This window comes from Carcharhinus amblyrhynchos, chromosome 1, assembly GCF_965287045.1.
Source record: "Carcharhinus amblyrhynchos chromosome 1, sCarAmb.v2.hapA, whole genome shotgun sequence".
In the NCBI taxonomy this organism is placed as follows: domain Eukaryota; kingdom Metazoa; phylum Chordata; class Chondrichthyes; order Carcharhiniformes; family Carcharhinidae; genus Carcharhinus; species Carcharhinus amblyrhynchos.
This window is the reverse complement of record NC_137324.1, coordinates 43,379,108-43,404,652: the sequence shown is the minus strand read 5'-3', so window position 1 is coordinate 43,404,652 and position 25,545 is coordinate 43,379,108.

Here is a 25,545-nt window from a genome sequence, read left to right as displayed (position 1 = left end):
ACATCCAACTGATGTTGAGTTCACTTTGGAGGTTGAGACTGTTCTACCCTCAACACAATTAGTAATCATCATTGGCTGTGGCTCGTCCCTTCCATGTCCTGTTACAGGTATTATGGTGGCTACGGTACTCAGCTAACAAACCATATTCCTCAGTTCAATTAAATTAATCACAAAAATATGGATTGCTGTAAAAATCAAATTACTTCACTGATATCCTTCAGGAATGGAACCTGATCATGGTTAGGTGAGACAAATGAGTGATGACTGAAAACAGCAACTCTTAATCATGCACTATTTGTGAGGGAAATTATCAGTTAGAAGAAAAAAATGGCTGAGATGACCAGAGTGCTGTTTTTTAACTTTTGCTCATGCATTCACTGCTCATAATGTCCATGGTGGCCTCTGCCAGAGGGGACAAGATGTGTTCAGATACTGGGCCTTTTCCAAAGGCCACTTGTTTCCTGTTACAGCGTGCCATGTCTTTTCCTCAGAGAGGGAATTGTGATGGGGAAACTGGGACGGAGGAGGTTAGCTCCCAGGTAGGGGAGGACCGCAGGCAGTATGGGAGGGAGGTTAGACAGGGGGTGGAGAAGGGAAATGCCCAGACTGAGGGGCTGAAGTGTATATATTTTAATGCAAAGAGTGTAGTGAATAAGGTAGATGAGCTTAGGGCGTGGATTGCTGCTTGGAATTGTGATGTGGTGGCCATTACGGAGACTTGGATGTCTCGGGGACAGGACTGGGTACTTCAGGTGCCAGGTTTCAGATGCTTCAGGAAGGACAGGGAGGATGGCAGAAGAGGTGGTGGAGTGGCACTGTTGATCAGGGACAGTGTCATGGCTGCAGAGAAAGAGGATGCCGTGGAGGGACTATCTACAGAGTCTCTGTGGGTGGAAGTTACGAACAGCAAAGGGTTGAAAACTTTGCTGGGTGTATTCTATAGGCCACCCAATAGTGACAGGGAAGTTGAAGTGCAGATAGGGAAACAGATTCTGGAGAGATGTAGTAATAACAGAGTTGTCGTGATGGGAGACTTCAATTTCCCAAACATCGACTGGAATATCCCTAGGGTAAGGGGTTTGGATGGGGAGGAGTTTGTTAGGTGTGTTCAGGAAGGTTTCCTGACACAGTACGTGGATAAGCCTACGAGGGGAGAGGCTGTAATTGACCTGGTACTGGCGAATGAACCAGGGCAGGTGATGGATCTCTCGGTAGGAGAGCATCTTGGGAATGGTGACCATAATTCTATCTCCTTCACAATTGCATTGGAACGAGATAGGATCAGGCAGGCTAGGAAGGTGTTTGTCTGGAGTAAGGGGAGATACAAAGAAGTCAGGAAGTTACTTGGACAAATAAACTGGAAGGAGGCGTTCTTAGGGAAGAGTACCGAAGGAAGGTGGCGCATATTCAAGGAATGTTTGTCTGGAGCTATGCATGACAACGTTCCGATGAGACAAGGGGGTTTTGGTAGGTCGCGGGAACCGTGGTGCATGAAGGCTGTGTTGAACCTAGTCAGGAGGAAAGGGAAGGTGTACAAAAGGTTCAGGGAACTAGGAGAGGTTAAGGATCTTGAGGAGTATAAGGACTGTAGAAAGGAGCTTAAAAGGGAAATTAGGAGAGCCAGAAGGGGTCATGAGAAGACCTTGGCGGGTAAGATTAAGGAGAATCCCAAGGCCTTCTATAAATATGTGAAAGGTAAAAGGATGAGAAGAGAAGGGATAGGACCTATAAAAGGTGAAGGGGGAAAGGTCTGTGTGGAACCAGAAGAAATGGCAGAGGTGCTTAATGAGTACTTTGCCTCAGTATTCACAGTGGAAGCTGATCTGGGAGATTTTGCTACGGATTTGCAGCAGATGGAAAAGATTGAGTTTGTGGATATTAAGGTGGAGGATGTGTTAGAACTTTTGAATTCTATCAAGATAGATAAGTCGCTGGGACCAGATGGGATGTACCCCAGGATACTGTGGGAGGTGAGGGAAGTGATTGCAGAGCCCCTGGCGATGATCTTTGCGTCGTCAATGGAGACGGGAGATGTTCCGGAAGATTGGAGGATTGCGGATGTAGTCCCTATTTTCAAGAAAGGGAACAGAGATAGCCCAGGAAATTACCGACCAGTGAGTCTGACCTCAGTGGTTGGTAAGCTGATGCAGAGGCTTCTGAGGGACAAGATTTACGAGCATTTGGAGAGGTTTGACATGATCAGGAATAGTCAGCGTGGATTTGTCAAGGGCAGGTCGTGCCTTACGAGCCTAGTTGAGTTCTTCGATAATGTGACTGAACACATTGACGAAGGAAGTGCCATGGACGTGGTGTACATGGACTTCAGCAAGGCGTTTGATAAGGTCCCCCATGCAAGACTTCTTGAGAAGGTGAGAGGGCATGGGATCCAAGGGCCTTTGGCCTTGTGGATCCAGAACTGGCTTGCCTGCAGAAGGCAGAGAGTGGTTGTGGATGGGTCTTTTTCTGAATGGAGGTCAGTCACCAGTGGAGTGCCCCAGGGATCTGTTCTAGGACCCTTGCTGTTTGTCATTTTCATAAATGACCTGGATGAGGAAGTGGAGGGATGGGTAAGTAAGTTCGCTGATGACACGAAGGTCGGTGGTGTTGTGGATGGTCTGGAAGGATGTCAAAAGTTGCAGCAGGACATAGATAGGATGCAGAACTGGGCGGAGAAGTGGCAGATGGACTTCAATGCGGATAAATGCGTAGTCGTCCATTTTGGCAGAACCAACGGGATGAATGAGTACACTATCAAGGGCAGGAGTCTTAGTAGTGTTGAAGAGCAGAAGGATCTTGGGGTCAGGGTCCACAGGACTCTTAAATCGGCCTCGCAGGTGGAAGAGGTGGTCAAGAAGGCATATGGTGTACTGGCCTTCATTAATCGAGGGATTGAGTTTAGGAGTCGGGAGGTAATGCTGCAACTTTATAAGACCCTTGTCAGGCCTCATTTGGAGTACTGTGCGCAGTTCTGGTCGCCTCACTATAGGAAAGACGTAGAAGCTATTGAAAGGGTACAGAGGAGATTTACAAGGATGTTGCCTGGACTGGGAGGCATGCCTTATGAAGTTAGGTTGAGGGAACTGGGTCTCTTTTCCCTGGAGAGACGTAGGTTGAGAGGCGACCTGATAGAGGTTTATAAAATGTTGAGAGGAATAGATAGGGTGGATTCTCAGAGGCTATTTCCCCGGGTTGAAATGGTCGCTACGAGAGGACACAGATTTAAGGTGCGGGGAGGAAAGTACAGAAGTGATGTTAGGGGTAAGTTTTTCACTCAGAGGGTGGTGAGTGAATGGAATCGGCTGCCGTCAGTGGTGGTGGAGGCGAACTCGCTGGGGTCTTTTAAAAGACTTCTGGATGAGTATATGGGATTTAATGGGATTGGGGGTTATAGATAGGTCTATAGATTGGTAGGTGTTGATGTGATCGGCACAACTCGTGGGCCGAAGGGCCTGTTTGTGCTGTAGTGTTCTATGTTCTAAGGGATATTTTTAGCCCAGTTAGATGTTTTGTGGGTCCGTTGGCGAGGGAAAAACAGCTCAGGTGTGAGGAGGCGAAAGAGGTGAAACTGAGCACAGCAGCATTTGCACAGCGTGTCAGCAGCAGTAAGAGGAGATGGAATGAAATGATAAATTGGAGAAGGATGGTGGGATGCTGCAAAGAGGGAAGAATTGTAAATACTAAGGCTGCCAGGGGGCTAAGTAGGAGATAATGAGTGATATGAGTTAGAAGCAATACTTCAGTGGCTCCCCGTCAGACCGTTAAACCTTTCTTTGCATTGCATCCATCTCCTTGGAACGATGCTTCTGACATTTCAGTTCTGAAGAAGAGTCACATTCAACTCAAAATGTTAACTCGATTTCTCTGTCTGCATCTGCTGAGTATTTCCAGTACTTTCTGGTTTCATTTCAGATTTCCAGATTCTGCAGTACTTTGCTTTGATTTTAGCATTTGCAATGAAGTCACATTGTACCTATCCTTTAAGGAGCACTGGCTGCCTTTGTTTCATGACTATAAGGTTTGATTTTCCACCCACAAATGACAATCGCAAAGTAGTACCAGAAGCTTGCATGTTTAATCTGCAGTCCCCCAGTCCACGCAAGCAAACACATGATCGGATCATGCAGACCATTTCACTTATACCTTCATCTAATTACCAATATGGTTCTCTCACCTTTAAAATAAATGGATGGAAGAGCAAAAAGTGAATGAAAATTCAACTTGTACCCATTAATGCCATGAATGATGAGCACATGCTGCATTACATTGCTGCGCAGTCAAATGGACAGGTGATTCTTTTATTGAAAGTCTGACCTATCAACAGTAAATCTAATGAAGGGAGAGATCTTGAGCTATCACTGGAGCGACAGAGGCAGATACATAGCAGCAGCTCATCAATCCACTTCACTCACCGAAAACAGGGCATGACATAACTTGTGGAACAAGAGGAATAAAACAAACAAATGTCAATTGATTAAGCTTGTTGGAAATTTGTGCCCACTCTGATCTCTTTCAAATTCCACTAACAAATGGTGGCAAACTGATAGACCTCTGAAAGGGGATAGGAACACTGAAGTCCTACAATTCACTTTGTGAGAATACTCCACTTGCATCTCAGCAATGAAATATTTGATTTTTTGATGAATTAATTAGATCCTGATTATAGTGCATTTCCACAATTCCATATGGAGCTAGTTGTATAACCTGATGTTGGTTATCATATTGTTAAATTAAAAGCTATTTAAAATCAGCTTCTCTATGAAATGCAATGGATGTAGATCCTGGCAATAGTTATGTTACTGCCGGTTTTATTTACGCAGTTCAGAACAAATTCAATATCTGGTTATAAAATTAATTTACTTCGGCCTCTCACAAGGAGAAGCTTTGAGTTAAGTCCCATTCTATCCGATCAGATGTGTACTTATTACAGTTTTTGAGAGGGCACATCCATGCTCATGGAGATAGGCACCCTGATATTAGGACAAAATAAGTCTCCCACTATTGAATAATATATTGCTACAGTCAAGAGTGATCCAAAGACTGAAACCTGATGTTTTCTTCCTCAGCCTATTGCGAAGATCGTAGTTGATAAGCAGAAAAGGAATTCTGAGTTTCCTTCATTTCATCTCAAAGAAAATCAAACTTCTGCACATAGCCGATATAAAATAATAAAAAAAGAATAAGGAAATGCAACTAAGTTCCCCTCAACTTCTGCAAAATCCAACTGAAAAGCAACGATAAACAGACTCTAATCTTGAATGTTAAAAGGTTGATGATCAGTGTTGTTGGAGTAACATTTCTTTCAGCCATTCGGAACAAAAAGTTGAAAAAAATTCCTCTTTGGTGATGTCTCCTTATTGTTAATTTTAGTCTGATTTTAATCATATTGCGGTTTGATAGCAGTGGCCACATAAGCACAATCAAGTGAATGGGGATCATAAGACTAGATTTGCCTTGGGATTCAAAACTGTAATGTTCAATCCAAGTGGGGAGTCTTCAGCCCACATTTGCCAGCTGAGATTGGTTTAGCAATCTTCCAGAAAAAAGCCTCTGTTCTGTTTTGTTCTTTCAATAATCTGGGAGAATGCTAAATGAGAAATAGGCTTGAAGTATAATCTTTAAATATTATAATGGTTATTGCAAAGAGCAAACAATACAAGAGAAATATAAGTAACAGGTCTCATGGCCTTCTGCCTATCGGGGACCCCGGTAACAATGGCTGGTCTGGGGCTCAAAAGGTGCTGGCATCATTTTTGAACTGGATTCAAGGTGAAGTCCAACATATTCGGGTCAAAGCCTCCATTTTATAGTGTGTCACAAACAACACATACATGAGAGTTGGTACAAACACAGGCTTGGATGCAACATACAAAGATAACACTGGAAGATCAGCTTGTTATTGTAATGCAGCTGCATCTTTAGGTTCACATGGTATGAATATTGCTGAGTTGACTGGTGAATATGTTAACTTTTTACTTTCTATACAGCCTCCTAACTGGTCATCTTTTCACTCACCATTGTACGAAGGCTGTTGGATGGATTCCTGATGCTGCAGGCCTAATTGTGGGTCTGACATTCCTTGAGACTCAGTAGCCCCACAGAGAGTGGTGGGCTTTGCTGAGGCTGATTGGGGACTGCGCCTCAACATGAACAAAATCTAGACTGGCAGACCCATTGGGATGGAGGGGAAACCTCTCCATTGGATCAGGATCAGTAATGAGTCGGTCATTCTTGGCCCTATCAATGGAGAATGAAGTCTTTATCTCCAACATGTCACTGGGAGACTGTTTCTATTGAGGTATTGACCTCCGTACACAGCGGGTGGCTGTTCCATTAGTGGCAAAATGCTGGTGAGACCATAAACCTTTCCACTTGTCTCAGCGCAATTGTCTGGTCAGCTCTGCAGAGGTGCTATCCCTTGAGCTTGCATTGAGCCACACTGCAACACTCATGGAAAGTTACTCAGTGGCACGATGCATCCAGCAGCCATCCTGATGTGGCTGTCCCTGATTATCCTCGTTTTCCCCATCTCCAAGCACTCCAACATGGGGATGAGATAATACTGCCTACAAGGTCAGGAAGCCTCAAGGTATATGTAATGAGATGGTGCCATCCTTCTTTGTCTTATATGCTGGAATTATACTGAATAATACTTATTAATGGCCTCTTCAGAATCGATAATATATTGAATTGATGTATTGATAATACGTCATCCATTGTTAATATTGCAGTCTTAAAATAAAGTTTATAATTATCTTTTCCACAGTGTTCATTATTGGCAGGGTTTATGGAGAACAGAGGATGAGTGGCTGCTCAAGAAATCATTAGAGTAGTTGAACCTCAGGTGACAAATGCATGGAATACATTTTTAGCAGCAGGTCGGCTGAATCCACATGAAGATGGGGTGATGTTGTAGAGATGGAAGTAGCTGGTCTTTGTGAGTGAGAGAATATTGGATCTCAAGTTCAACACAGGTTCAAATATGAGGCAAAGCTAAGAATAGTCAACTTCAAGCTGGGACAACGGTCAGGGAGGGGAACAACAGCGAAACTGGTGGCAAGGGGAAGTGCATTTATACCTGAGGCAAATTTTCACCCTGTGCACCTCTGAGAAAATCATGAAAGAAATATGTTATCTTCTGTAACAGGAATGCAAAAACCTGACTAGACAGAGGCTGCTCTTTCAGTTTCTGTCAAGGTGACCATTGCCTTGACATTTTTATTCAGTTCGTTCTTTCCTATTTACAACAGGGGTCATCAACCAAATGTCATATAATTCATAAATTAGATGAGAAGATGTTAGCCATGGTATTTGTCAAAGATCTTCCTGCTCTCCTGCTCTACCACTGCACTTTCACTGGGATTGTAGCAGAGTACCAGTTTACACTCAGAACAGGCCAAGCACAGCTAGATATCAGGAAGTCACCTGATTCTACATTATCAAATTTTATGCATCTGATTATCAGTGAGCAAGTTACTGTAAAAGTCTATTTTCCACAGACACCGTTTCTTACCTGATTAACAGCACTGTGCACTTTCAGAGTTCTGACGAACATCACACAATGTGGAGATGCCAGCGTTGAACTGGGGTAAGCACAGTAAGAGGTCTCACAACATCAAGTTAAAGTCCAACAGGTTTATTTGGTAGCACAAGGTGAGTCGCCTGAAGAAGGAGTGAGACTCCGAAAGCTTATACTACTGAATAAACCTGTTGGACTTTAACTTGATATTATGAGACTTCCTTCTAAGGTCGCATGGCCAACTGCAGGAACCAGGCCAAAACGTGATGGCAAAATCAAGATTGTGAGATCAGGCACCATTTTTAATTAGATCGCCCCAATCTCGATGTTAAATTAAAGAATCTTCTGACCCCCTTATGTGGACATCACAAACTCCCTCACCAACCCCCTCCCCCCACAACAAGAAGATCATGGCAAAACTCTCAGTCAAAACACAGTCAAAAGATTATTTAAGAAACATCCAAGTAGCACATCATGATCTGTGGCTCTGACAGATCGCTATGGATACGTGAATCATCCTGCACAGTCAGAAACAAGTCTGTGTAGGCAGAATGCAAAATAAAAATGCAACAAAAAATGTTTCCCAGCTGTCAAAATTGCCACTGAACTCTCCAGGCTTTTCCAGTTCAAACACTTTTCATTTCTGTCTGTCTCAGCTAATCATAGAATCATAGAATTCTACAGTGAAGAAGAAGGCCATTTGGTCCATTGAGTCTGCACTGATCATAATCCTAACCAGGCACTGTCCCCATAACCCCATACATTTACCCTAGCCAGTTCTCCTGACACTAAGGGGCAATTTAGTATAGCCAATGCACATCTTTGGAGTGTGGGAGGAAACCAGAGCACCCAGAGGAAACTCACGCAGACACGGGGAGAATGTGCAAACTTTACACAGTGACCCAAGCCAGGAAAATGGGCTGAAAATGAAACGGGATCCATTCCGGGTTTGCACTCCTTCCCACTCATTTCCCAGTAGTTATTGTCAGGTGGTGTAAAAGTTTCAGGCGTAGAATAAGCAAAATCTGCTCAATTTTCAGCTATGCTGCAATTTCAGCCATTTTTCGCAAGGAATCAGAAGAATTGTGCCTTAAGGGTAAGTTGGGACTTTCTCTGTTGGAAATCTGCCTATTTGATACTGTGCACTCCACAGCATTCTTTTGTGTAAGTCAATTGAACTAAACTAAAACAAACTAAGGGACGAGACAAGAAGGGCAGTCCCCAAAAAAGAAGGGAATGGCTTAAAAGAGAAAAAAATCAGAAAGGAAAGTAAAGACATTAAAACAAAATGTGATTATACATCCCAGTCCCTACGGTGCCCAACAAGTACAGAAAGTCTCAATGGTGCCCTCGGACACCATGTTGTCCCTCTCCACAGACAAACAGTTGTGAATATAGCCACATTAGAGGGGCAGACAGTCTGGTCAGATTAGTCCTAGATTGCTCCCTGCCTGGACCTGGTTATAGCATGTTTGGTTAGGCCTAGACCCAGGAGCAGGTTCATGAAGAGGTCCTCTGTCTTCCCTGCCCCTCCTTCACAGTGTCTGCCTATAAATCAGGAGTGTGGAGCTGAAGTGCAACCAAAACATCAAGGAAAGATTTTTTAAATAACTGAAAAGGGAATGCAGCCTATATGAATTAACATAGACATGGTCCACTGACTCTGTAAGATCGCAGAAAAAGGGCAGGTTTGTTGTGAGCAACCGGTACAACTTATGGTTGTATGGCACTACCTCTGCCCTAGGTCCCAAAATAGTGGGGGGGGATTCCTGCACTCTACAGCTGGATGAACAAATCTTTTGACATTTATGCCACTTAAGTAGCTTGTTAGTCACTTGAAAAATGTTAAAGCATAATTATTGCGGGTGTGCAATTGATTGAAATACTCTTCATTAATGTTCAAAAAATTAACACGGAAATGTCATAACCTGCAAAGCTAGCATGCTCTTCTAACTTTGTTGGTAGATGTTCATTTCAATGGAACAATGTTTCACATATGAAGAACAAAAATCGATGTCAACCTTAAAAAGAGAAATGAGGGCATATATTCTTTCACTAAGGGAGGAAATTACTTAAGTGGCTTTAATATCATTGTCATGTTATAAAGTTTTGATCTTTGTAAGAATTAATCTTGAATGCAGTTGTCAAGCATTGAATGCTGCATAGGTTAAAAGCTCACTGGTGATGACACTTAAGGCTTCACACACATTGTTTATGTCCACGAAGTAACTCGGTTGTTTTTCTAAACATTTCTCATTAGTAGAATGTTACTGGAACCATTGCAAGAGTAGTTTCAAATCTCATAGGGCCATATCTTTCATCAGAGCCCTCATTCATTTGTGCTCAGAGCAGTTAATTCACAAAACTATAGAATCATATATTCCATTAATTCATTCTTTTCTTGTATCTTCTGGTTGATGTTTTATATCGATTCACAGGGAATGGTTGAAAAGTCACTTGACTAGTGGCATAGGCCCAGTTAATGATCCAGACACATGACTTCAAATTCTACTCCTAGGGAGGCAGTGGCATAGTGCTTTGTCACTGGATCAGTAATCCAGAGATGCAGGGTAATGTCCTGGAGACCTGAATTCAAATCCCATCACAGCAGATGGTGAAATTTGAATTCAATAAATACCTGAAATAAAAATAAAATGATGACCATGGAACCACTGTCGATTGCTGTAAAAATCCATCTGGTTCACTAATGTCCTTTGGGGACAGAAATCTGTCATCCTTACCTGGTCTGATCTACATGTGACTCCAGACCCACAGCCATGTGGTTGACTCTTAATTGCCATCAGGGATGGACAATAAATGCTGGCCCAACCAGCGGCGCCACATCTCATGAACAAATAAAATAAACCATGGCAACTGATGGAATTTAAATCAATTAATAAATCTGGAAATAAAAGCTGGACACAGTAGCGATCATTGTTGGCAAACTTATTTGCTTCACAAGTGCCCCTTTAGGAAAATAAATCCTCCATTTTTAAACTCTGAAGTCATACAGGCTTGAAATCTTAACTCTGTGTCTCTCTCCACAGATGCTGCCAGATCTTATTTTGTTCACTCATGGGACATGGGTGCCACTAGCTGGCCAGCATTTATTGTCCATCCCGAGTTGCCTGATGGTAGTTGAGAGTTAACCATATTGTATGGATCTGGAGCCACATGTCGACCGGACCAGGTCAAGATGGCAGATTTCCTTCATGAAAGGACATTAGTGAACTAGATGGGTTTTTACAACATTTGACAATGGTTTTGTGGTCATCAGTAGATTCTTAATTCCAGATTTGTTTTTAAATTGAATTCAAAGTCCATCATCTGCCATGGTGGGATTTGAATCTGCGTTCCCAGAACATTAGCTGAGATGCAGGAGGGCCTTCCCAGCATTTTCTGTTTTAATTTCAGATTTCCAACAGTTGCAGCACTTTGCTTTTATATTAGATTTTGAGCAGACCTAGTAACACAAAACTGGGCATCCATGAGGTGCTATGGACAATCAGCAGCAATGGAATTGTACTCAACCACACTCTGCAAGCTCATGGCCTGGCATATCCCCTACTCTACATTTACCATCAAGTAAGGGGATCAGCCCTGGTTCAATGAAGAGTGCAGGAGGCCATGTCAGGAGCAGCAGCAGGCTTACCTAAAAATGTGCTGTCAGCCAGATGAAGCTCAGGACCATTTGTGTGTCAAATAGCAGAAGAAGCACATGATAGACAGAACTAAGCAATTCCACTTTTCAGATCTAAGTTTTGCAGTCCTGCCATCCCAAATGGCGATGGACAATTAAATAACTCGCAGGAGGAGGATATCCCCATCCTCAATAATAGGGGACCTCAGCACGTCAATGCAAGATATTGCATTTGCAACCATCTTCAACCAAAAGTGCAGAGTGGATGATTAATCTCAGCCTCTGCCTGGGGTCCCCTGCATCACAGATGTCAGTCTTCAGCTAATTCAGTTCTCTCCATTAAATGGTTGAAGATACTGGATGCTTCAAAGACTATGGGTCCTGACAACATTCCCTCAACAATACTGAAGTCTTTCACTCCAGAACTTGTTGTGCCCCTAACTGAGCTACTTCAGTACAGCAATAACACTGGAATCCATCCAGCAATGTGAAAGTTGCCAAAATATGTCCTGTCCGCAAAAAGCAAGAAGAATCTAAATTGGTCTACTTGTTAACAAAGTGATGGATGTGCTCAGAAGCATCATTTAACAATAATCTGCTCACTGATGATCAGTTTGAGTTGCATCAGGCCACCGAGCTCCTGACTTCATTCCAGCCCTAATAAAGCAAAATTCTGTGGATGCTGGAAATCTAAAATAAAAACAAAAACTTTTTTCAAATGCTGAGTAGGAAGATTAAAGGAGGTGGACTGTGATAAGGTGGAGGCCAAAGGAAAGGAAGTAGCAAAAAGATTTCACAATGAAACAGTGAGAGAGAGCAGTAATGAGTATTGTAAAGAAACTGTGCCCAAATGAGGTGTGTATGGCTATGTAGCAACCATCTGAATGCAACTTTTAAAAAATTCATTTGTGGAATCTGGGCGTTGCTGGCTGGCCAGCATTTATTGCCCATCCCTAGTTGCCCTTGGAGGGTCATTGAGAGTTAGCCACATTGCTGTGGCTCTGGAGTCACATGTAGGCCAGAACGGGAAGGATGACAGATTTCCTTCCCTAAAGGACATTAGTGAACCAGATGGGCTCTTCTGACAATGGCTTCATGGTCATCAGTAGATTGTTAATTTCAGATTTTTGAAAATTGAATTCAAATTCCACATCTTCCCCACCCAGGATTTGAACCGGGTCCCCAGAATATTAGCCAAGTTTCTGAAATAATGTCCAGCAATAATACGACTAGGCCATTGCCTCCTGTGAAGTGGTAAAGAAAAAGAACAAGGCAAGACCAAACTAGCAAGACAAAAAAAAGGTGAAAAAAGCGTACAGAACAAGAGGAAAGCAGAGGTTATGATCTGAAGTTATTGAACTCAATGTTGAGTCCGGAAGGTGGTGGAATGATGAATTGAAAGATCAGGTGCTGTCCCTCGAGCTTGCACTGAGCCACACTGAAACATGGTAGAAGGCCATGGACAGAAAGATCAGAATGGGAGCAAAGTGGAGAATTACAATGACGTGTAGGTGGAAACTCAGGGTTATGCTTGCGGAGTGAAATTAGGTGCTCTGCAAAACCATCAACCAGTCTGTCTTTTGTCTCCCCAATGTCAAAAAGACCACATCGTGAACAGCAAATTAAAAGTGTTACAAGTAAATTGCTTAAATAAAAGTAAAATACTGCGGATGTTGGAAATCTGAAATAAAAACAGAAAACAGCCAGTCTGGCAGCAGTGGAGAGAGAAACACATTAATGTTAATTGTAAGCTGAAACTCTGTTTCTCCCTTCACAGATGCTGCTGGACTTGCTGAGTTTTTCCAGCGTTTTCTGTTTTTATAACAAGTAAATTGCTGTTTCCCTTGGAGAAATGGATTCGAGCCCAGATCCCTAGAGCATTATCCTCGGTCTGTGGATTATTAGTCCAGTGATAATACCACTGTGCTGCCACCTCCCCATAAATATTTGAATATGGATGTGTGCGTGTATATTTAGATAAATAAATAAAGAAAGAAAGATAGATATATATTATATACATTATAAGAAGTAATCCACGCGAAAAGCCGTGTAACTCCCGACTAAACTGCAGAACAGTGGACGTGATTTTCAATGCTCGACCACTTTAAGAGAAATGCCAGGAACAACATCAATCACTTTACAGGGCCTTCATCGATCTGACCAAGGCTTTTGGCTCAGTCAATCAGGAAGTGCTATGGAAGACCTTGAAAAAAGGCTGACTGTCCAAAGAGATTCATCAACGTTCTCCAATTTCTCCACGACCAGATGTCAGCGACAGTCCTCACGGATGGAAATAAGACAGAAGTCTTTGAAGTTAAGATTGGAGTTAAGCAGGGGCGTGTCATTGCCCCCACCCTTTACTCCACCTTCATTGCCACCATCCTTCACCTTGTCAACAGCAAGCTTCGCAGTAGAGCAGACATTGCCTACAGATGAATGGAATGGTTGAAATACAAGAGAGTGACACTGACATCACTCGTGAAACTTCAGTATGCAAATGATATCACCATCTCTACTCCCTCAGAAGAGAATCGCTAAGCATTCTTGATACCTTTGCAGAAGCATACCAAATAATCAATTTCAACTTCAACCTGAAGAAGATTCAAGCCTTTTACTAACCCACCCCCAAGTAAGATCTGGTCTCTCCCTCCATCAAGATCAATGGAAAAATCCTCCCAAACATGGAGCATGTCCCCCACCTGGGGAACCATCTTTCATCTCAGGCTGCCATCCATGTGGTGATCCAACATTATATCCGACCCATGAGTGCTACTTTTGGATGCCTAAAGACCAGAGTATTTGAAAACTGCAGTGTTTGTGCTGACACCAAGATCCTTGTGTACAAGACAGTCATCCTCCCAACTCTCCTATATGGCTGGACCTTGAGTGGTACCAATAATGTTGTGTGAGATGGATTCTCCACATCAGCTGGGAGGATAGACGTATAACATCAGTGTGCTTGAATGAGCCAAGAGCACCAACATCAAGGCCAAGATCATCCAAAACTAACCTCACTGGCCCAGCCATGTGCTTATAATGTCAGGGTCTTAAATACCAAAACAAATCTTCTTTGCCAAATTCAAGGAAGGCCCCCAAACGAGAAGGCGACAAAGAAAGTGCTCCAAATGCACCCTGAGGTTTACTTCAAGAAATACAACATAAATATAAATGCCTGGAGACCCTTGGTCAGAGGAGACCTACTTGGAGGTCCTCCTGATTGAAGAGACACAATTTTTCAATGACACCTGATGGCAAGAGTAGGCTCAGCAAAGGGGCCTGAGAATGGAATCTCAGTGACCTGGAGTCCAAGGACCAAACCCACATCTAGGAAGTAGCTATAGCTCTAGGTTTGGGCTCATCAGTCACATAAGGACCCACAGAATCCATGACCAGTAACACTGAGTTTTTTAGGTGGGGAATCATACTCATTAGTGAGTGATCACTGAATACATATTATAGGAATTGACACTGACAGCCTGATTTTTATTAGCAAGCATCACTTTCATATGAGTCAGTGCAGCATTTGTAGGGTTTCAGAAAAGGATGAACCAAAGTCAATTTTGGCACCTTTCCTGAACTCGAACTGAGGTCAGCTAGCTGAGCACAGACGGAAAATCACATCTGGCACCTTGCTGATTTCTCTTCCATGAGTGTCACACAAGCTAACTAGTTTATCCAACCTTACCATCAGTGGAGCTATATTGCATAATCTTAATCAGGGATGTTACCAGACAGTTCAACATTATTTCTTTTATGAATGTTCTACTTATAATAAAATTAGACTTGCAGTTATTTTTCCATTTGCCTCATAAGCTAAATTCTTCTGTGCCTCAGGTGGGGATTTTATCACTCCGACCAAGCAATTGATTAAGATATGGTTTTCATCTTTGTCACGTAAGGAATCATTTAGGGATGGAAAATGGATACATGATAACAAGTAATCTGCATGCTTCCTCAAGGCAATATATTTTCCTGGGGTGAGATTGTATTGCAAATTCCAAAATATGGTGGTGAAAGAATACATTAACGGACAGCTTGTCTTCACATAGCACATTTTAAAGACGCCATTCCTTCTATTCTTGATATTGTTTAATCTTGTCGAATTTCCTTGATTAGTATGTTTCTGGGTAACAATGAAGGATCTAGTTCTGGGGAATGATCGATATAGATTAAGTTTCAGTTGGAGAACATTGAGGGAGTCAATGATTTTCCTATCAGTAAAGGTCAGCAAGCACTTAAGATGGTCTTTTGTAACTGAGTGCAGCTCAAGAACAAGTCTAAGCTTGAGAATTTGGCAAGTGAGGGAATTTGGTGCAGTTAGGGAGGAGGTGTTGCTGCGACCTGTTAAAAAAAAGTAGTGGTCCAAGAGAGGGAGCCAGAGACAGCAGCAGAACATGAGAGTTGAAGCTGGAAACATTAATTACATTAGCAGGTAGGTCAGTGGCTGATAAGCTTATGTTTTAAATGTCTTCTTTCTATAAATAGGGCAGTAGTTTAAACTGGTACTGGGGAGGTATAACTATTGTATTTAATTTACATCTCAAATAGTTAAACCACTACAGGTAGTCATTGAGAGATAATCATTGGAACGTCATTTGTCAAATGAAACACAATAAAGATGACAGGACAGGTGGTGTGCAGTAGATTCTGGATGCGGGAGATGGATCTGCATGATCCATAGCAACCAAATTTACAGTAAGCGTCCGTAGCTTGAGAAACTCCGGATTAGAGTTAACGAGCTGGAGTCTGATTTTCCAACACTGTGGCGCATCAGGGAGGAGAAAGTTACTTATACACTTTGTCCCCGGGGCAGTCACACCCCTTAAGCGAGGTATTTTGAACTTGGTTCACGGTCAGTAACGGGAATGTGTAACTATGAGTTGGGCAGGTATTGGAATCCAGAAGGAAGGAATTCTCAGCTCCTGCAATTGTCCAACAGGTTTGAAGTTCTTGCAGGCTGCGCAGACAAAAGTGATGACTGTGAGATGGACAAGCAAACTGACCATGGCACTGTAATGTGCAGGCCCTTTCAAGTGGGGGGAATTAAATGAAATTTTGTTGTATAGTTAGTTAGGGGATGGCTATGGCTCTCTGGAACCAAGAGCATGAGTTTTGAAGTTCTGAGTTCCCTGGCAGTGCCAATGTTAAGGGCATCTTAATCCAGATAGACCAGATGTGGTGTATCTGGATTTCCAGAAGGCAAAGACTGCTACATGAGATGAAGGTGTTACAGATAATGTATTAGCATGGATAGAGGATTGGTTAACTAAAAGAAAGCAGAGAGTGGGGGTAAATGGGTGTTTTTCTGGTTGGTGATCAGTGACTAGTGGTGTGCCTCAGGGATCAGTGTTGGGGCCGCAATTGTTTACAATTTACATAGATGATTTGGAGTTGGGGACCAAGTGTAATGTGTCACAATTTGCAGATGACAATAAGATGGGTGGCAGAGCAAAGTGTGCAGAGGACGGTGAAAATCTACAAACGGCATATGATGATGGTCTAAGTGAGTGGGTGAGGGTCTGGCAGATAGCATACAATGTTGGTAAATGTGAGGTCATCCATATTGATAGTAATAACAGCAAAATGGACTATTATTTAAATGGTAAAAAATTGCAGCATGCTGCTGTTCAGAGAGACCTTGAGTCCTTGTACAGGAATCTCAAGGAGTTGGTTTCTCGCACAGACATGCATAATGTTTATATTGTGGTCACACACCAGTTGGACATTCAAGGAGTGGAACCCCTTTTTGTTGATGAATATTCTTGGATTCTGCAGGAGGCCTTGAGAGTGACATGGGTGCAATCAATGTCCCCCTGTACATGAGGCATTCCTGCAATGGCTGCAAACCCTACAGCCCAGGTTTCCTGATTAAGTGCAAGCGAGGGAGGGGAATCCAGGATGCAAAAAACAAGATTCACATTTCACCATTGAACATAGACCAAAGCACAAAGATGATTGCAGGAACAGGCCTTTTGGCCCTCCAAGGTGACCAGGGTGCCCATCTGATTTGTAACCCCCTAGTCTTCCAGGGACCATATTCCTCCATTCCCATCCCATTCATGTAGCAGTGAAGACGCCTCTTAAAGGTTATTCCCATATCTGGCTCTGTGATCCCCCCCCAGCAGTGAGTTCCAGGCACCCACCGCCCTCTCTATGCGAGTAAACATATCTCGTACATCTCCTTTAAACTTTGCCCCTCACGCACAAAACTCATGCCCCCTGGACCTTGAGGTCCTGACCGGCTTCCAGGTGTCTGGAATATTTCCATAACACCCTCTTCATCACACTATCCCTGAGATGCCCTGCTGTCAGGAAGCGGGGAGTCAGAAGGTGTAGCCACAGTCACAGTCTTCTGGCTGGAAGGTCCCAGCATGGGCTCAAGTCCTTCCTCTTCCCAGGGGATTCCTGTTGGTTGCTGGGTCACTCCATAGGATGGCAGTACTTCTGCAGTAGCTCCAGAAGCTCTGGCATCGCCTGGCCCTGCCAGTCCTGGAGCACTGGTTGTGTGCTACCCATTGTGGTCAAGCCCTTTGCGATGGCCACCTAAGTCAGAGGAGATGTTGCCTCAAGTTGAGTGGAGGATTGACAGGTGCTCACTTCTTGACTCCAGCCCGACCATGCTGTCACTGACATCCCGCTTTTCAAAGGGGCTGAGGTGCCGGAGGTCTGGCCCACCATACCCTGTCTTCACCCTCTCTCTGTCTCTGCGGGGACAGAACGAGCCATGAAAGAAATGATGGTGTGACTCCTGCAGAGTATTAGGTCGTGGCCCTTAGAAATGCAAGCAAAGTGATGCTCTTGGGGGGTGGGGAATAGGAAGGTGGTGCTTGGGAATGAGGGGCTGGAAGCGTGCAGAGTGCTGCGGATGGGGGAATCTGGGGGAAGATGCTAGATGAGGTTTAGCACTCACCCTTGCTGCGGATGATGCCATTGACCTTACTGTGGCACTGCTTCCCGGTTCAGGGGGCAAGTGCCATGAAACTAACCAATGCAGTAACTGCTTCCCAGACCAGATTGCCATCAACTCCTCTGGGTCTGTGTCTTCCTGGGTGGAAGCGGGTGCCCCTCTCGCCTCTGCCGCATCCAGCCACCTCCCCAGATTGCCCTAATAAATTAAGAGGCTGGTCACGTTGTCATTTTTTCTGCACTGCCTGACTGCCTGTCCATCTTTGGGCTTTTTATGGAGCTGCCCCTCGATAGGGCAGATCAGCTGCAGGTAGTTTGACAGAGAATTCCAGCAAGTTCCATGCAGTTATGACAACGAATGAATGAATACCGCTTGACAATCACCAGGCAGGAGTGTTCTCTTCCTGTTGGCGAACACTTCAGCAGTCACGGGCATTCTGCCCCTGATCTTCGAGTAATCATTCTCCAAGGCAGCCTTCACACCACATGACAACACAGAATCGCTGAGCAGAGACTGATAGCCAAATTCCACACACATAAGGACGGCCTCAACCAGAATCTTGAGTTCATGTCACACTATCTGTAACCCCCACGACTTGCTTGGACTTGCAAAATCTCACTAACTGTCCTGGCTGGAGACAATAAGAACATAAGAAATAGGAGCAGGAGTAGGCCATCTAGCCCCTTGAGCCTGCCCCGCCATTCAATAAGATCATGGCTGATCTGTCGTGGCTCAGTTCCACATTCCCGCCCTCTCCCCATAACCCTTAATCCCCTCGCTTATCAAAAACCTATCAACCTGCGTCTTAAAAATATTTAGCGAGGTAGCCTCCACCACTTCAACGGGCAGAGAATTCCAGAGATTCACCACCCTTTGAGTGAAGAAGTTCCTCCTCAACTCCGTTCTAAACCGCCCCCCCTTTATCTTGAGGCTGTGCCCTCTAGTCCTACTGTCCTTTCTGAGCGGGAAGAGACTCTCCACCTCTATCCTATCCATCCCATTCAACATCTTATATGTCTCAATGAGATCTCCCCTCTTTACATCTCTTTAACCTATGCTTAACCCTCTCTCCATTCACATTGTCTGTACCTTTAAGACTTGATTACTTGTAAAGACTGCATTCCACTATTATTTTGTAAATTGAATTTGTGTCTTTATATGCCCTGTTTGTGAACAGAACTCCCACTTACCTGATGAAAGTTAATGATTGGAGACAGGGGAAATAGAGGGAAGTGTCACATAGCCATTGGAGTCAGGAGGACCTGGGCTCCTTGTGCAAGAGTGCCCGGGTGGGGGAAGGGGAGCGGGTCCAGCTGGGGGGGAAGGTCGATTGCTTTTCCTGAGATCTGTGGGAGGAAAGGGAGGGTCCGCTGCCACTCTGCCTGAGATTGTTGGGGGAAGGGGAAGGGTGGATTACTTCATCTGAGATCAGTGGGGGAGAAAGGGGGTCCGCTGCTACTCTACCTGAGATCAGTGGGGGAGGGGAGGGGGATCTGCTGCCACTATGCCTGAGATCAGTGGGGGGGAGGAATGGGGAGGATGGATCACTCTGCCTGAGATTGTGGGGTGTGGGAAGGGGAAGGGTGGACCCACTCTGTCTGAGATGGTGGGAGGAAAGGGGGGAGGAGCCTGTGATCGGTCTGGATGGCGGGAAGGGGTGGGGGGATAAAGGGATCATTAATGTTGTGGGGTGGGGCAATGTCTGTGGAAGCCAAAGGGAGCCATTATGCAGCCCAGAAAGGATGTGACAGGGGAGCCGCATTCTACTTTTTCGCGCATGCGCTGTTGGAGGCACCTACAAGAGCTGCAGGGTTTCAGGTGTGTTAAGCCCCACCCACAGGCTCATTGATATTTTTCAAACTCACTGATATTTTTGAAGGCAGAGGAGACAGGTCTAAAAGTCAGAGCTGAGATACCCCCAGTTTCAAGCCCGCCCAGCACTTAGGATCAAAATGGTAAAATAGGGCCCAGTAACAGTGGTGTGTACCATCTACAGGATGCAGTGCAGCAAATTAACAAGACTCCTTCATGGCACATTCTAAACTCACGGCCACTAGAAGCATAGGGATAGCAGGCGCAATTTCTCCCCCATGTCATTCACCAGTCAAACTTGGAATGATATCACCATTCCTTCACCGTCTCTAAGTCGAATTCTGAAATTCATTCCCAACCAGTATTCTGGGTGTACTTACACCATAGGGACTGCAATGGTCGAAAAAATCAGCTCACCACCATCTCCCAGTTCAAGTGTCTTTTGAAAATACAAAGCAATAATCAATGTGGTATTTCCTTTATCAATAACCTCCATAATTTCTGCACAGAAAATTATTAAATTCATATTACACGCTGTTTTGAGTCTTGGACTAGTTTAACCAACAGTTCTGTTGTTGGGCATTCTATTTCAGAATCTATCAATCCCAGAACTGCTACAAAGAGGTCAACCCTGTCATACAGCCAAATAAAGCAGCCGTGGAAACTATTTGTTACAGAAAAGGTCAAAAGCATCCTTGATAGAATGTGGAAGTGGTTAGAAGAATGGAAGAGACTAAAATTGGCAACTGAACCCATGAAAACCAAGAAAATGTCAGAGAAAGTGCAAAAATTACAAAAGAAACTGGATAGAAAGTAAAGTTGAAGAAACAGCAGAAGCAGATGGATCTTCAAGGCTGTACTACAACATAACAAAGCTTCTATCAGTCAGAGAAAGAGAAAGGTCATTCTCTGCAAAAAGACAGCCAAGGACTGACTTACAGAGCACCTGATGTAACTGTGAACACACAGCTGCATGAAAGGTTAAAAGTTCTAGAAAAAGAAACAATGACAGTTCTTGAGGTTAAAAGTTTCTCTTTAATTGAAGACATTTTGCAAATCAAAACCAAATAGAAGCTTCTGAAAAAATAACCATACAAATAATCAGCAAAGTTGGAGATACAGGGCTGGAATATTCTGCACATGATTGCAAGCAGCTTTATTGCATTACTATCAAATTCCCCTTTCTATTATTTAAATGCCTACATTAAGCTGGATTTTGTGCAGACACACCAATGACAAGCCAAAAAGCTGGGAGCATCCCTACCTTGATGCCTTTTGGGAACACCCAGCTGCAATTCAGGCCCATTGTGATCTTGTCTCTTTAGACAGGAGCCCATCCACAAGAGTTGCCAAACAATTCGAGGGTCGGCAGCTCTTCAGTCTCAGCAGCGTCACCAGGAGTGATGGCTACAGTTTAAATTGCATCCAGCTGTGAGGATACAGCGATGGGTACTGTCCTCAAAACACGGTAAGTAGGGTATTGGTGATGTCAGTCAGGCAGGAGCCCAGAAAGGAAAGGGGATGATTGAGGGATGCGTAGTAAATTAGCACTGGTGATAGGAAGAGGTCCTTAATTGGTCACTTAAATGGCACTAATGGTCTCTAGTCAGGACAGTCTTAAACTCCCCTGCCATTGGTGAAATGTTGTGATGGCTGGAAGATGATGAAGACTCCAACTCCCAACCTTCCCTCACAACCCAAACACTCAACTAAAATCCAGCCCATTATCTTACCTTATTTGCTGCCTCACAGCGCCAGGGACTGGGTTCGATTCCCGGCTCTGATCACTGTTTGTGTGGAGTTTGCACCTTCTCCCCGTGTCTGTGTGGGTTTCCTCCGGGTGCTCCTGTTTCTTCCCACTGTCTAAAGATGTGCGGGTTAGTTTGATTGACCATGCTAAAATTGCCCCTTAGTATCAGGGGAACTAGGTCGGGTTATGTGGATCGGGCCTGTGTGGGACTGTGGCCGGTGCAGACTTGATGGGCTGTATGGTCTCCTTCTGCACTGTAGGATTCTATGATTTTTTCCCAAGTGCTATATTTAGCCATCTCTGTAATGCTGCACAGCTGTGTAGCTTAGAGAAGGCGTTGCTCTTAACCCATGCAAAGTATTTTATCCAGGCAGCTTGCGCTCATAAAACCTCAAGAGCTAGCCTCTTTAAGGGAACCTTGTCTGAAGGGTCAGTCACCCGATCACCCAAGTGGGTGGAAACATGTGAATTCCAGGGCTGAGCACAGGCTTTTAGTGTTAGAATCAATCTTTGAGCTGAATGGGGAAAATGTCTATTGAAGCACTATATACACAGCACGATTTAGTTCATATTATTCTTAACCTGATGGTCACCAAGCATTATAATTATCACATGAAATCTAAATTGATCAGATTTTTTATAAGTTCTTGAAATTGAGAATGTGCCCCTCATTTAAAATTATTGATCAAGAAATTTATTTTGTAACTTTTTGTGAGGAGCAATGAAAGGAATCATAGCATTAAAGATATTCCAGCTCACCACAAACTTCTCAAGGGCACTTAGGGATGGGCAATGAATGTTGATGTAGCCTTGGATGAATAACCAAAAAGGTGAATGCCTTGTGAACTAATCTGAGAGGCCTGTTGAGCAACTCATTAATTAAGAAAGAGGGGTTGACCTAAACTTTCCATTGTGGTATCTGTGCCAGATAATATGATGTGGAAATGCTGGTGTTGGACTGGGGTAAGCACAGTAAGAGGTCTCACAGCACCAGGTTAAACTCACCTGAAGAAAGAGCGACACTCCAAAAACTTGTGCTGCCAAATAAACCTGTTGATCTTTAACCTGGTGTTGTGAGGCTTCCACTGATAGTATGGCAGAGTCAGACTTCCATGGTCTCATCACATGTGGCTGAGGCTTTAGTCAATTTTCCGGGAATATCGAATACTTTTTAGCAGCTAGAGAATTGGGGTACTCACTATCAAGTTTCAATCAGCTTTGGAGAGCATGCCAGGGAAAGGAAAAGGAAAGAGATAGGAAAAGAACATCTCAGTTGCCACAGAGCTGGCACGTGCAACAGTTTAACAGCACTGTCTCTCCCCAAAGGAAGGTGAATTTCTGGCATGACTGTAACTGCATGAGGCACTCGGAAAAGAATGTGGATCAATCCGTGAGTTTTAGGCTTATTAGCCAGATTTTGGCAGGTACAGACACAATGGGCTGAACAGCCTCCTTCAGTGCTGTAAATATTCTATGTTTCTCTGGACTGAATTTTCCAACCTTGCCTGCAGCAGTGAATGGAGATTTAGATGAGTGCTAAATTCTCCATTCTCGCTGGCAGTGGTGATGGGGTGTGAATGGCCAGAGAATTTGGGCAAATAACGTTTATTGTTGATTAGTTCACAATCTATTACACTCCCTGTTGTAAATGTTTTTCCAAAGGTCTTAACAATACAGGACATCTTTTCTGTTACGGGCACTATTTACATCATGCACTGTTTTCACAGTGATGTTGAAAAATGTGATGTAAGGTACTATTCCAGCATTCGCAACTGCTTTGCTTATACACACTTCTCTGTGGCTGAAGAAATGTAGCCAGAAGATTGAAATAAGCTAGCAAATGATTGCAACACTAGAGGAAACACATTCCCTGTAAGGCTTTTGCAGCCTTCATTGGGAATATGTACAAACTAGCAACATACATTTGATATGGAATTGTACCATCCAAAGGTTTCACAATGCTTATTATTAGTGATTAATGGGAACATTCAGGAATAACAAAATAAAACAAAGGAAAGTTGCATATGGGAACTATTCATTTTTATGACTTGTGTCAGTCTTCAAGCCCTCACTCCTCCTAAGGTCTGCCAGTGGTTCATCCAAAATGTTGCTCATGACAAAATGAAAGTGAACTGTAAAGGGGTGGCGTGGTGGCACAGTGGTTAGCACCACAGCACTAGAGATCTAGGTTCAATTCATAAGAACATAAGAAATAGGAGCAGGAGTAGGCCATCTAGCCCTTCGAGCCTGCCCTGCCATTCAATAAGATCATGGCTGATCTGAATTCCAGCCTGGGGTCACTGTCTGTTTGCACATTCTCCCCGTGTCTGTGTGGATTTCTTCTAGGTGCTCCATTTTCCTCCCACAGTCCAAAGATGTGTAGGTTAGGTTGATTGGCCGTGCTGAATTATCCCCAGTGCCAGGAAAATTAGGAGGGTCAATATAAGAGGTTATGGGTTGGTACCTGAGTGGGATTGTTGTCGGTGCAGACTCGATGGGCCAAATGCACTGTAGTTTCTATGAATTCAGGGAATTTCGCTAGCTGACCAGACCCAGGTTTCCAACTGAGTTCCACTTTCCGTTAGAGTCTCTAAATTAGGAGAAAAGTCATGTGCAACAGCCAGAGATCGCCCTTGAAGGAGACAGATGAGCCAATCTCAACAGTTGAAAGAGGCAGTACTAAACATTGATAGCAAGGAAAACCAGGCAGGATATTAAAAAGATGGTTCACCTGTTACCAACCATTTTACACTCAGCAAGATGTGCTTAAATTCAACTCCACTATAATAGGACTCACAAGATAAATTGAAAGCAGAATTCCAGCAACACTGAGATTCCTCCAATTCTGCATTCAAATATCTATTATTAACATGTGAGCTTAGATAGGAGGTGTTAGTAGTCAATCATGAAGGAGATTACATTGGACCGTGATCCTATCTGTAAACAATGTTGACATGAGCGTTTTTTCAGCAGGAGGTCACAGGATAAATGGTCGGTAACCAGAATGTGACTCATCTTTCCCTCTCCTATACCCCGACCACCAAATTGCAGCACTGTTGCTGCTGTTCTGGTGAGGTCAATTAATTGTGCACAGATCAGGCATCAGATTTGGGACCTTGCTGGTCTGTGTGGCACTTACTGGTGAAAAAAAAATGTTGCATTCATCTACCATGCTGATGGCAGACCATCAACCCTAAATTTCCTAAATAGCACCAACCAAAAAAGCTTGCAAGTGCAGCTCTCTGACATGTAAAAACGATCCTGCCAAATCATTTAACAGAAACACAACATTGTTGCAGAATAAGGCTGCAAATCTTCTCTGCACTCTTTCTCTTGCTCAGCACTGTGAGTTGCACAGTACATTTATAGAAAGTCTAAGCACATAACACTGTAGCTGCTGGTTGAAGCTCGCATTATTTGGCAGGTTTAAAAAAAAGATTGAAGTGCTTTTGATCTCAATTCGTTCAGAAAGAAATCAGCCTCTGCTCACTCACTAATAGATGTTATAGAACCATCTGAAACAGACTGTGTGACAATTTAACACAAGGCTACCAGCTAGTGATGAACTCTCTGTTGATCCACTGAAAAATATTCTGAGAGTTGATAAAATGGTTATTTTTACTGAATACGAGTGTGCTATTCCTATTAAAAATAAAGAGGCTGCTAAAAGGTAATATCCCTCAAAAGAAATATTCACAGAAGACTGCCTTTCCATTTAATAACAAATCATGATGAGATTACGGCAAACGCCTATCTTCACAGCACCTCATCAGATGGTCTGGTTCTGCGATATTGAGTGTAGATTATAAGTCAGACGGGTGTCAGGGTTGACAAGCCTCTTGGACAGCTGTTGCTATTACAAAACCAGCACAGTTCTCTAAAAATAAAAAAAATGAAGCAGATTACGCTTATGGACCCTT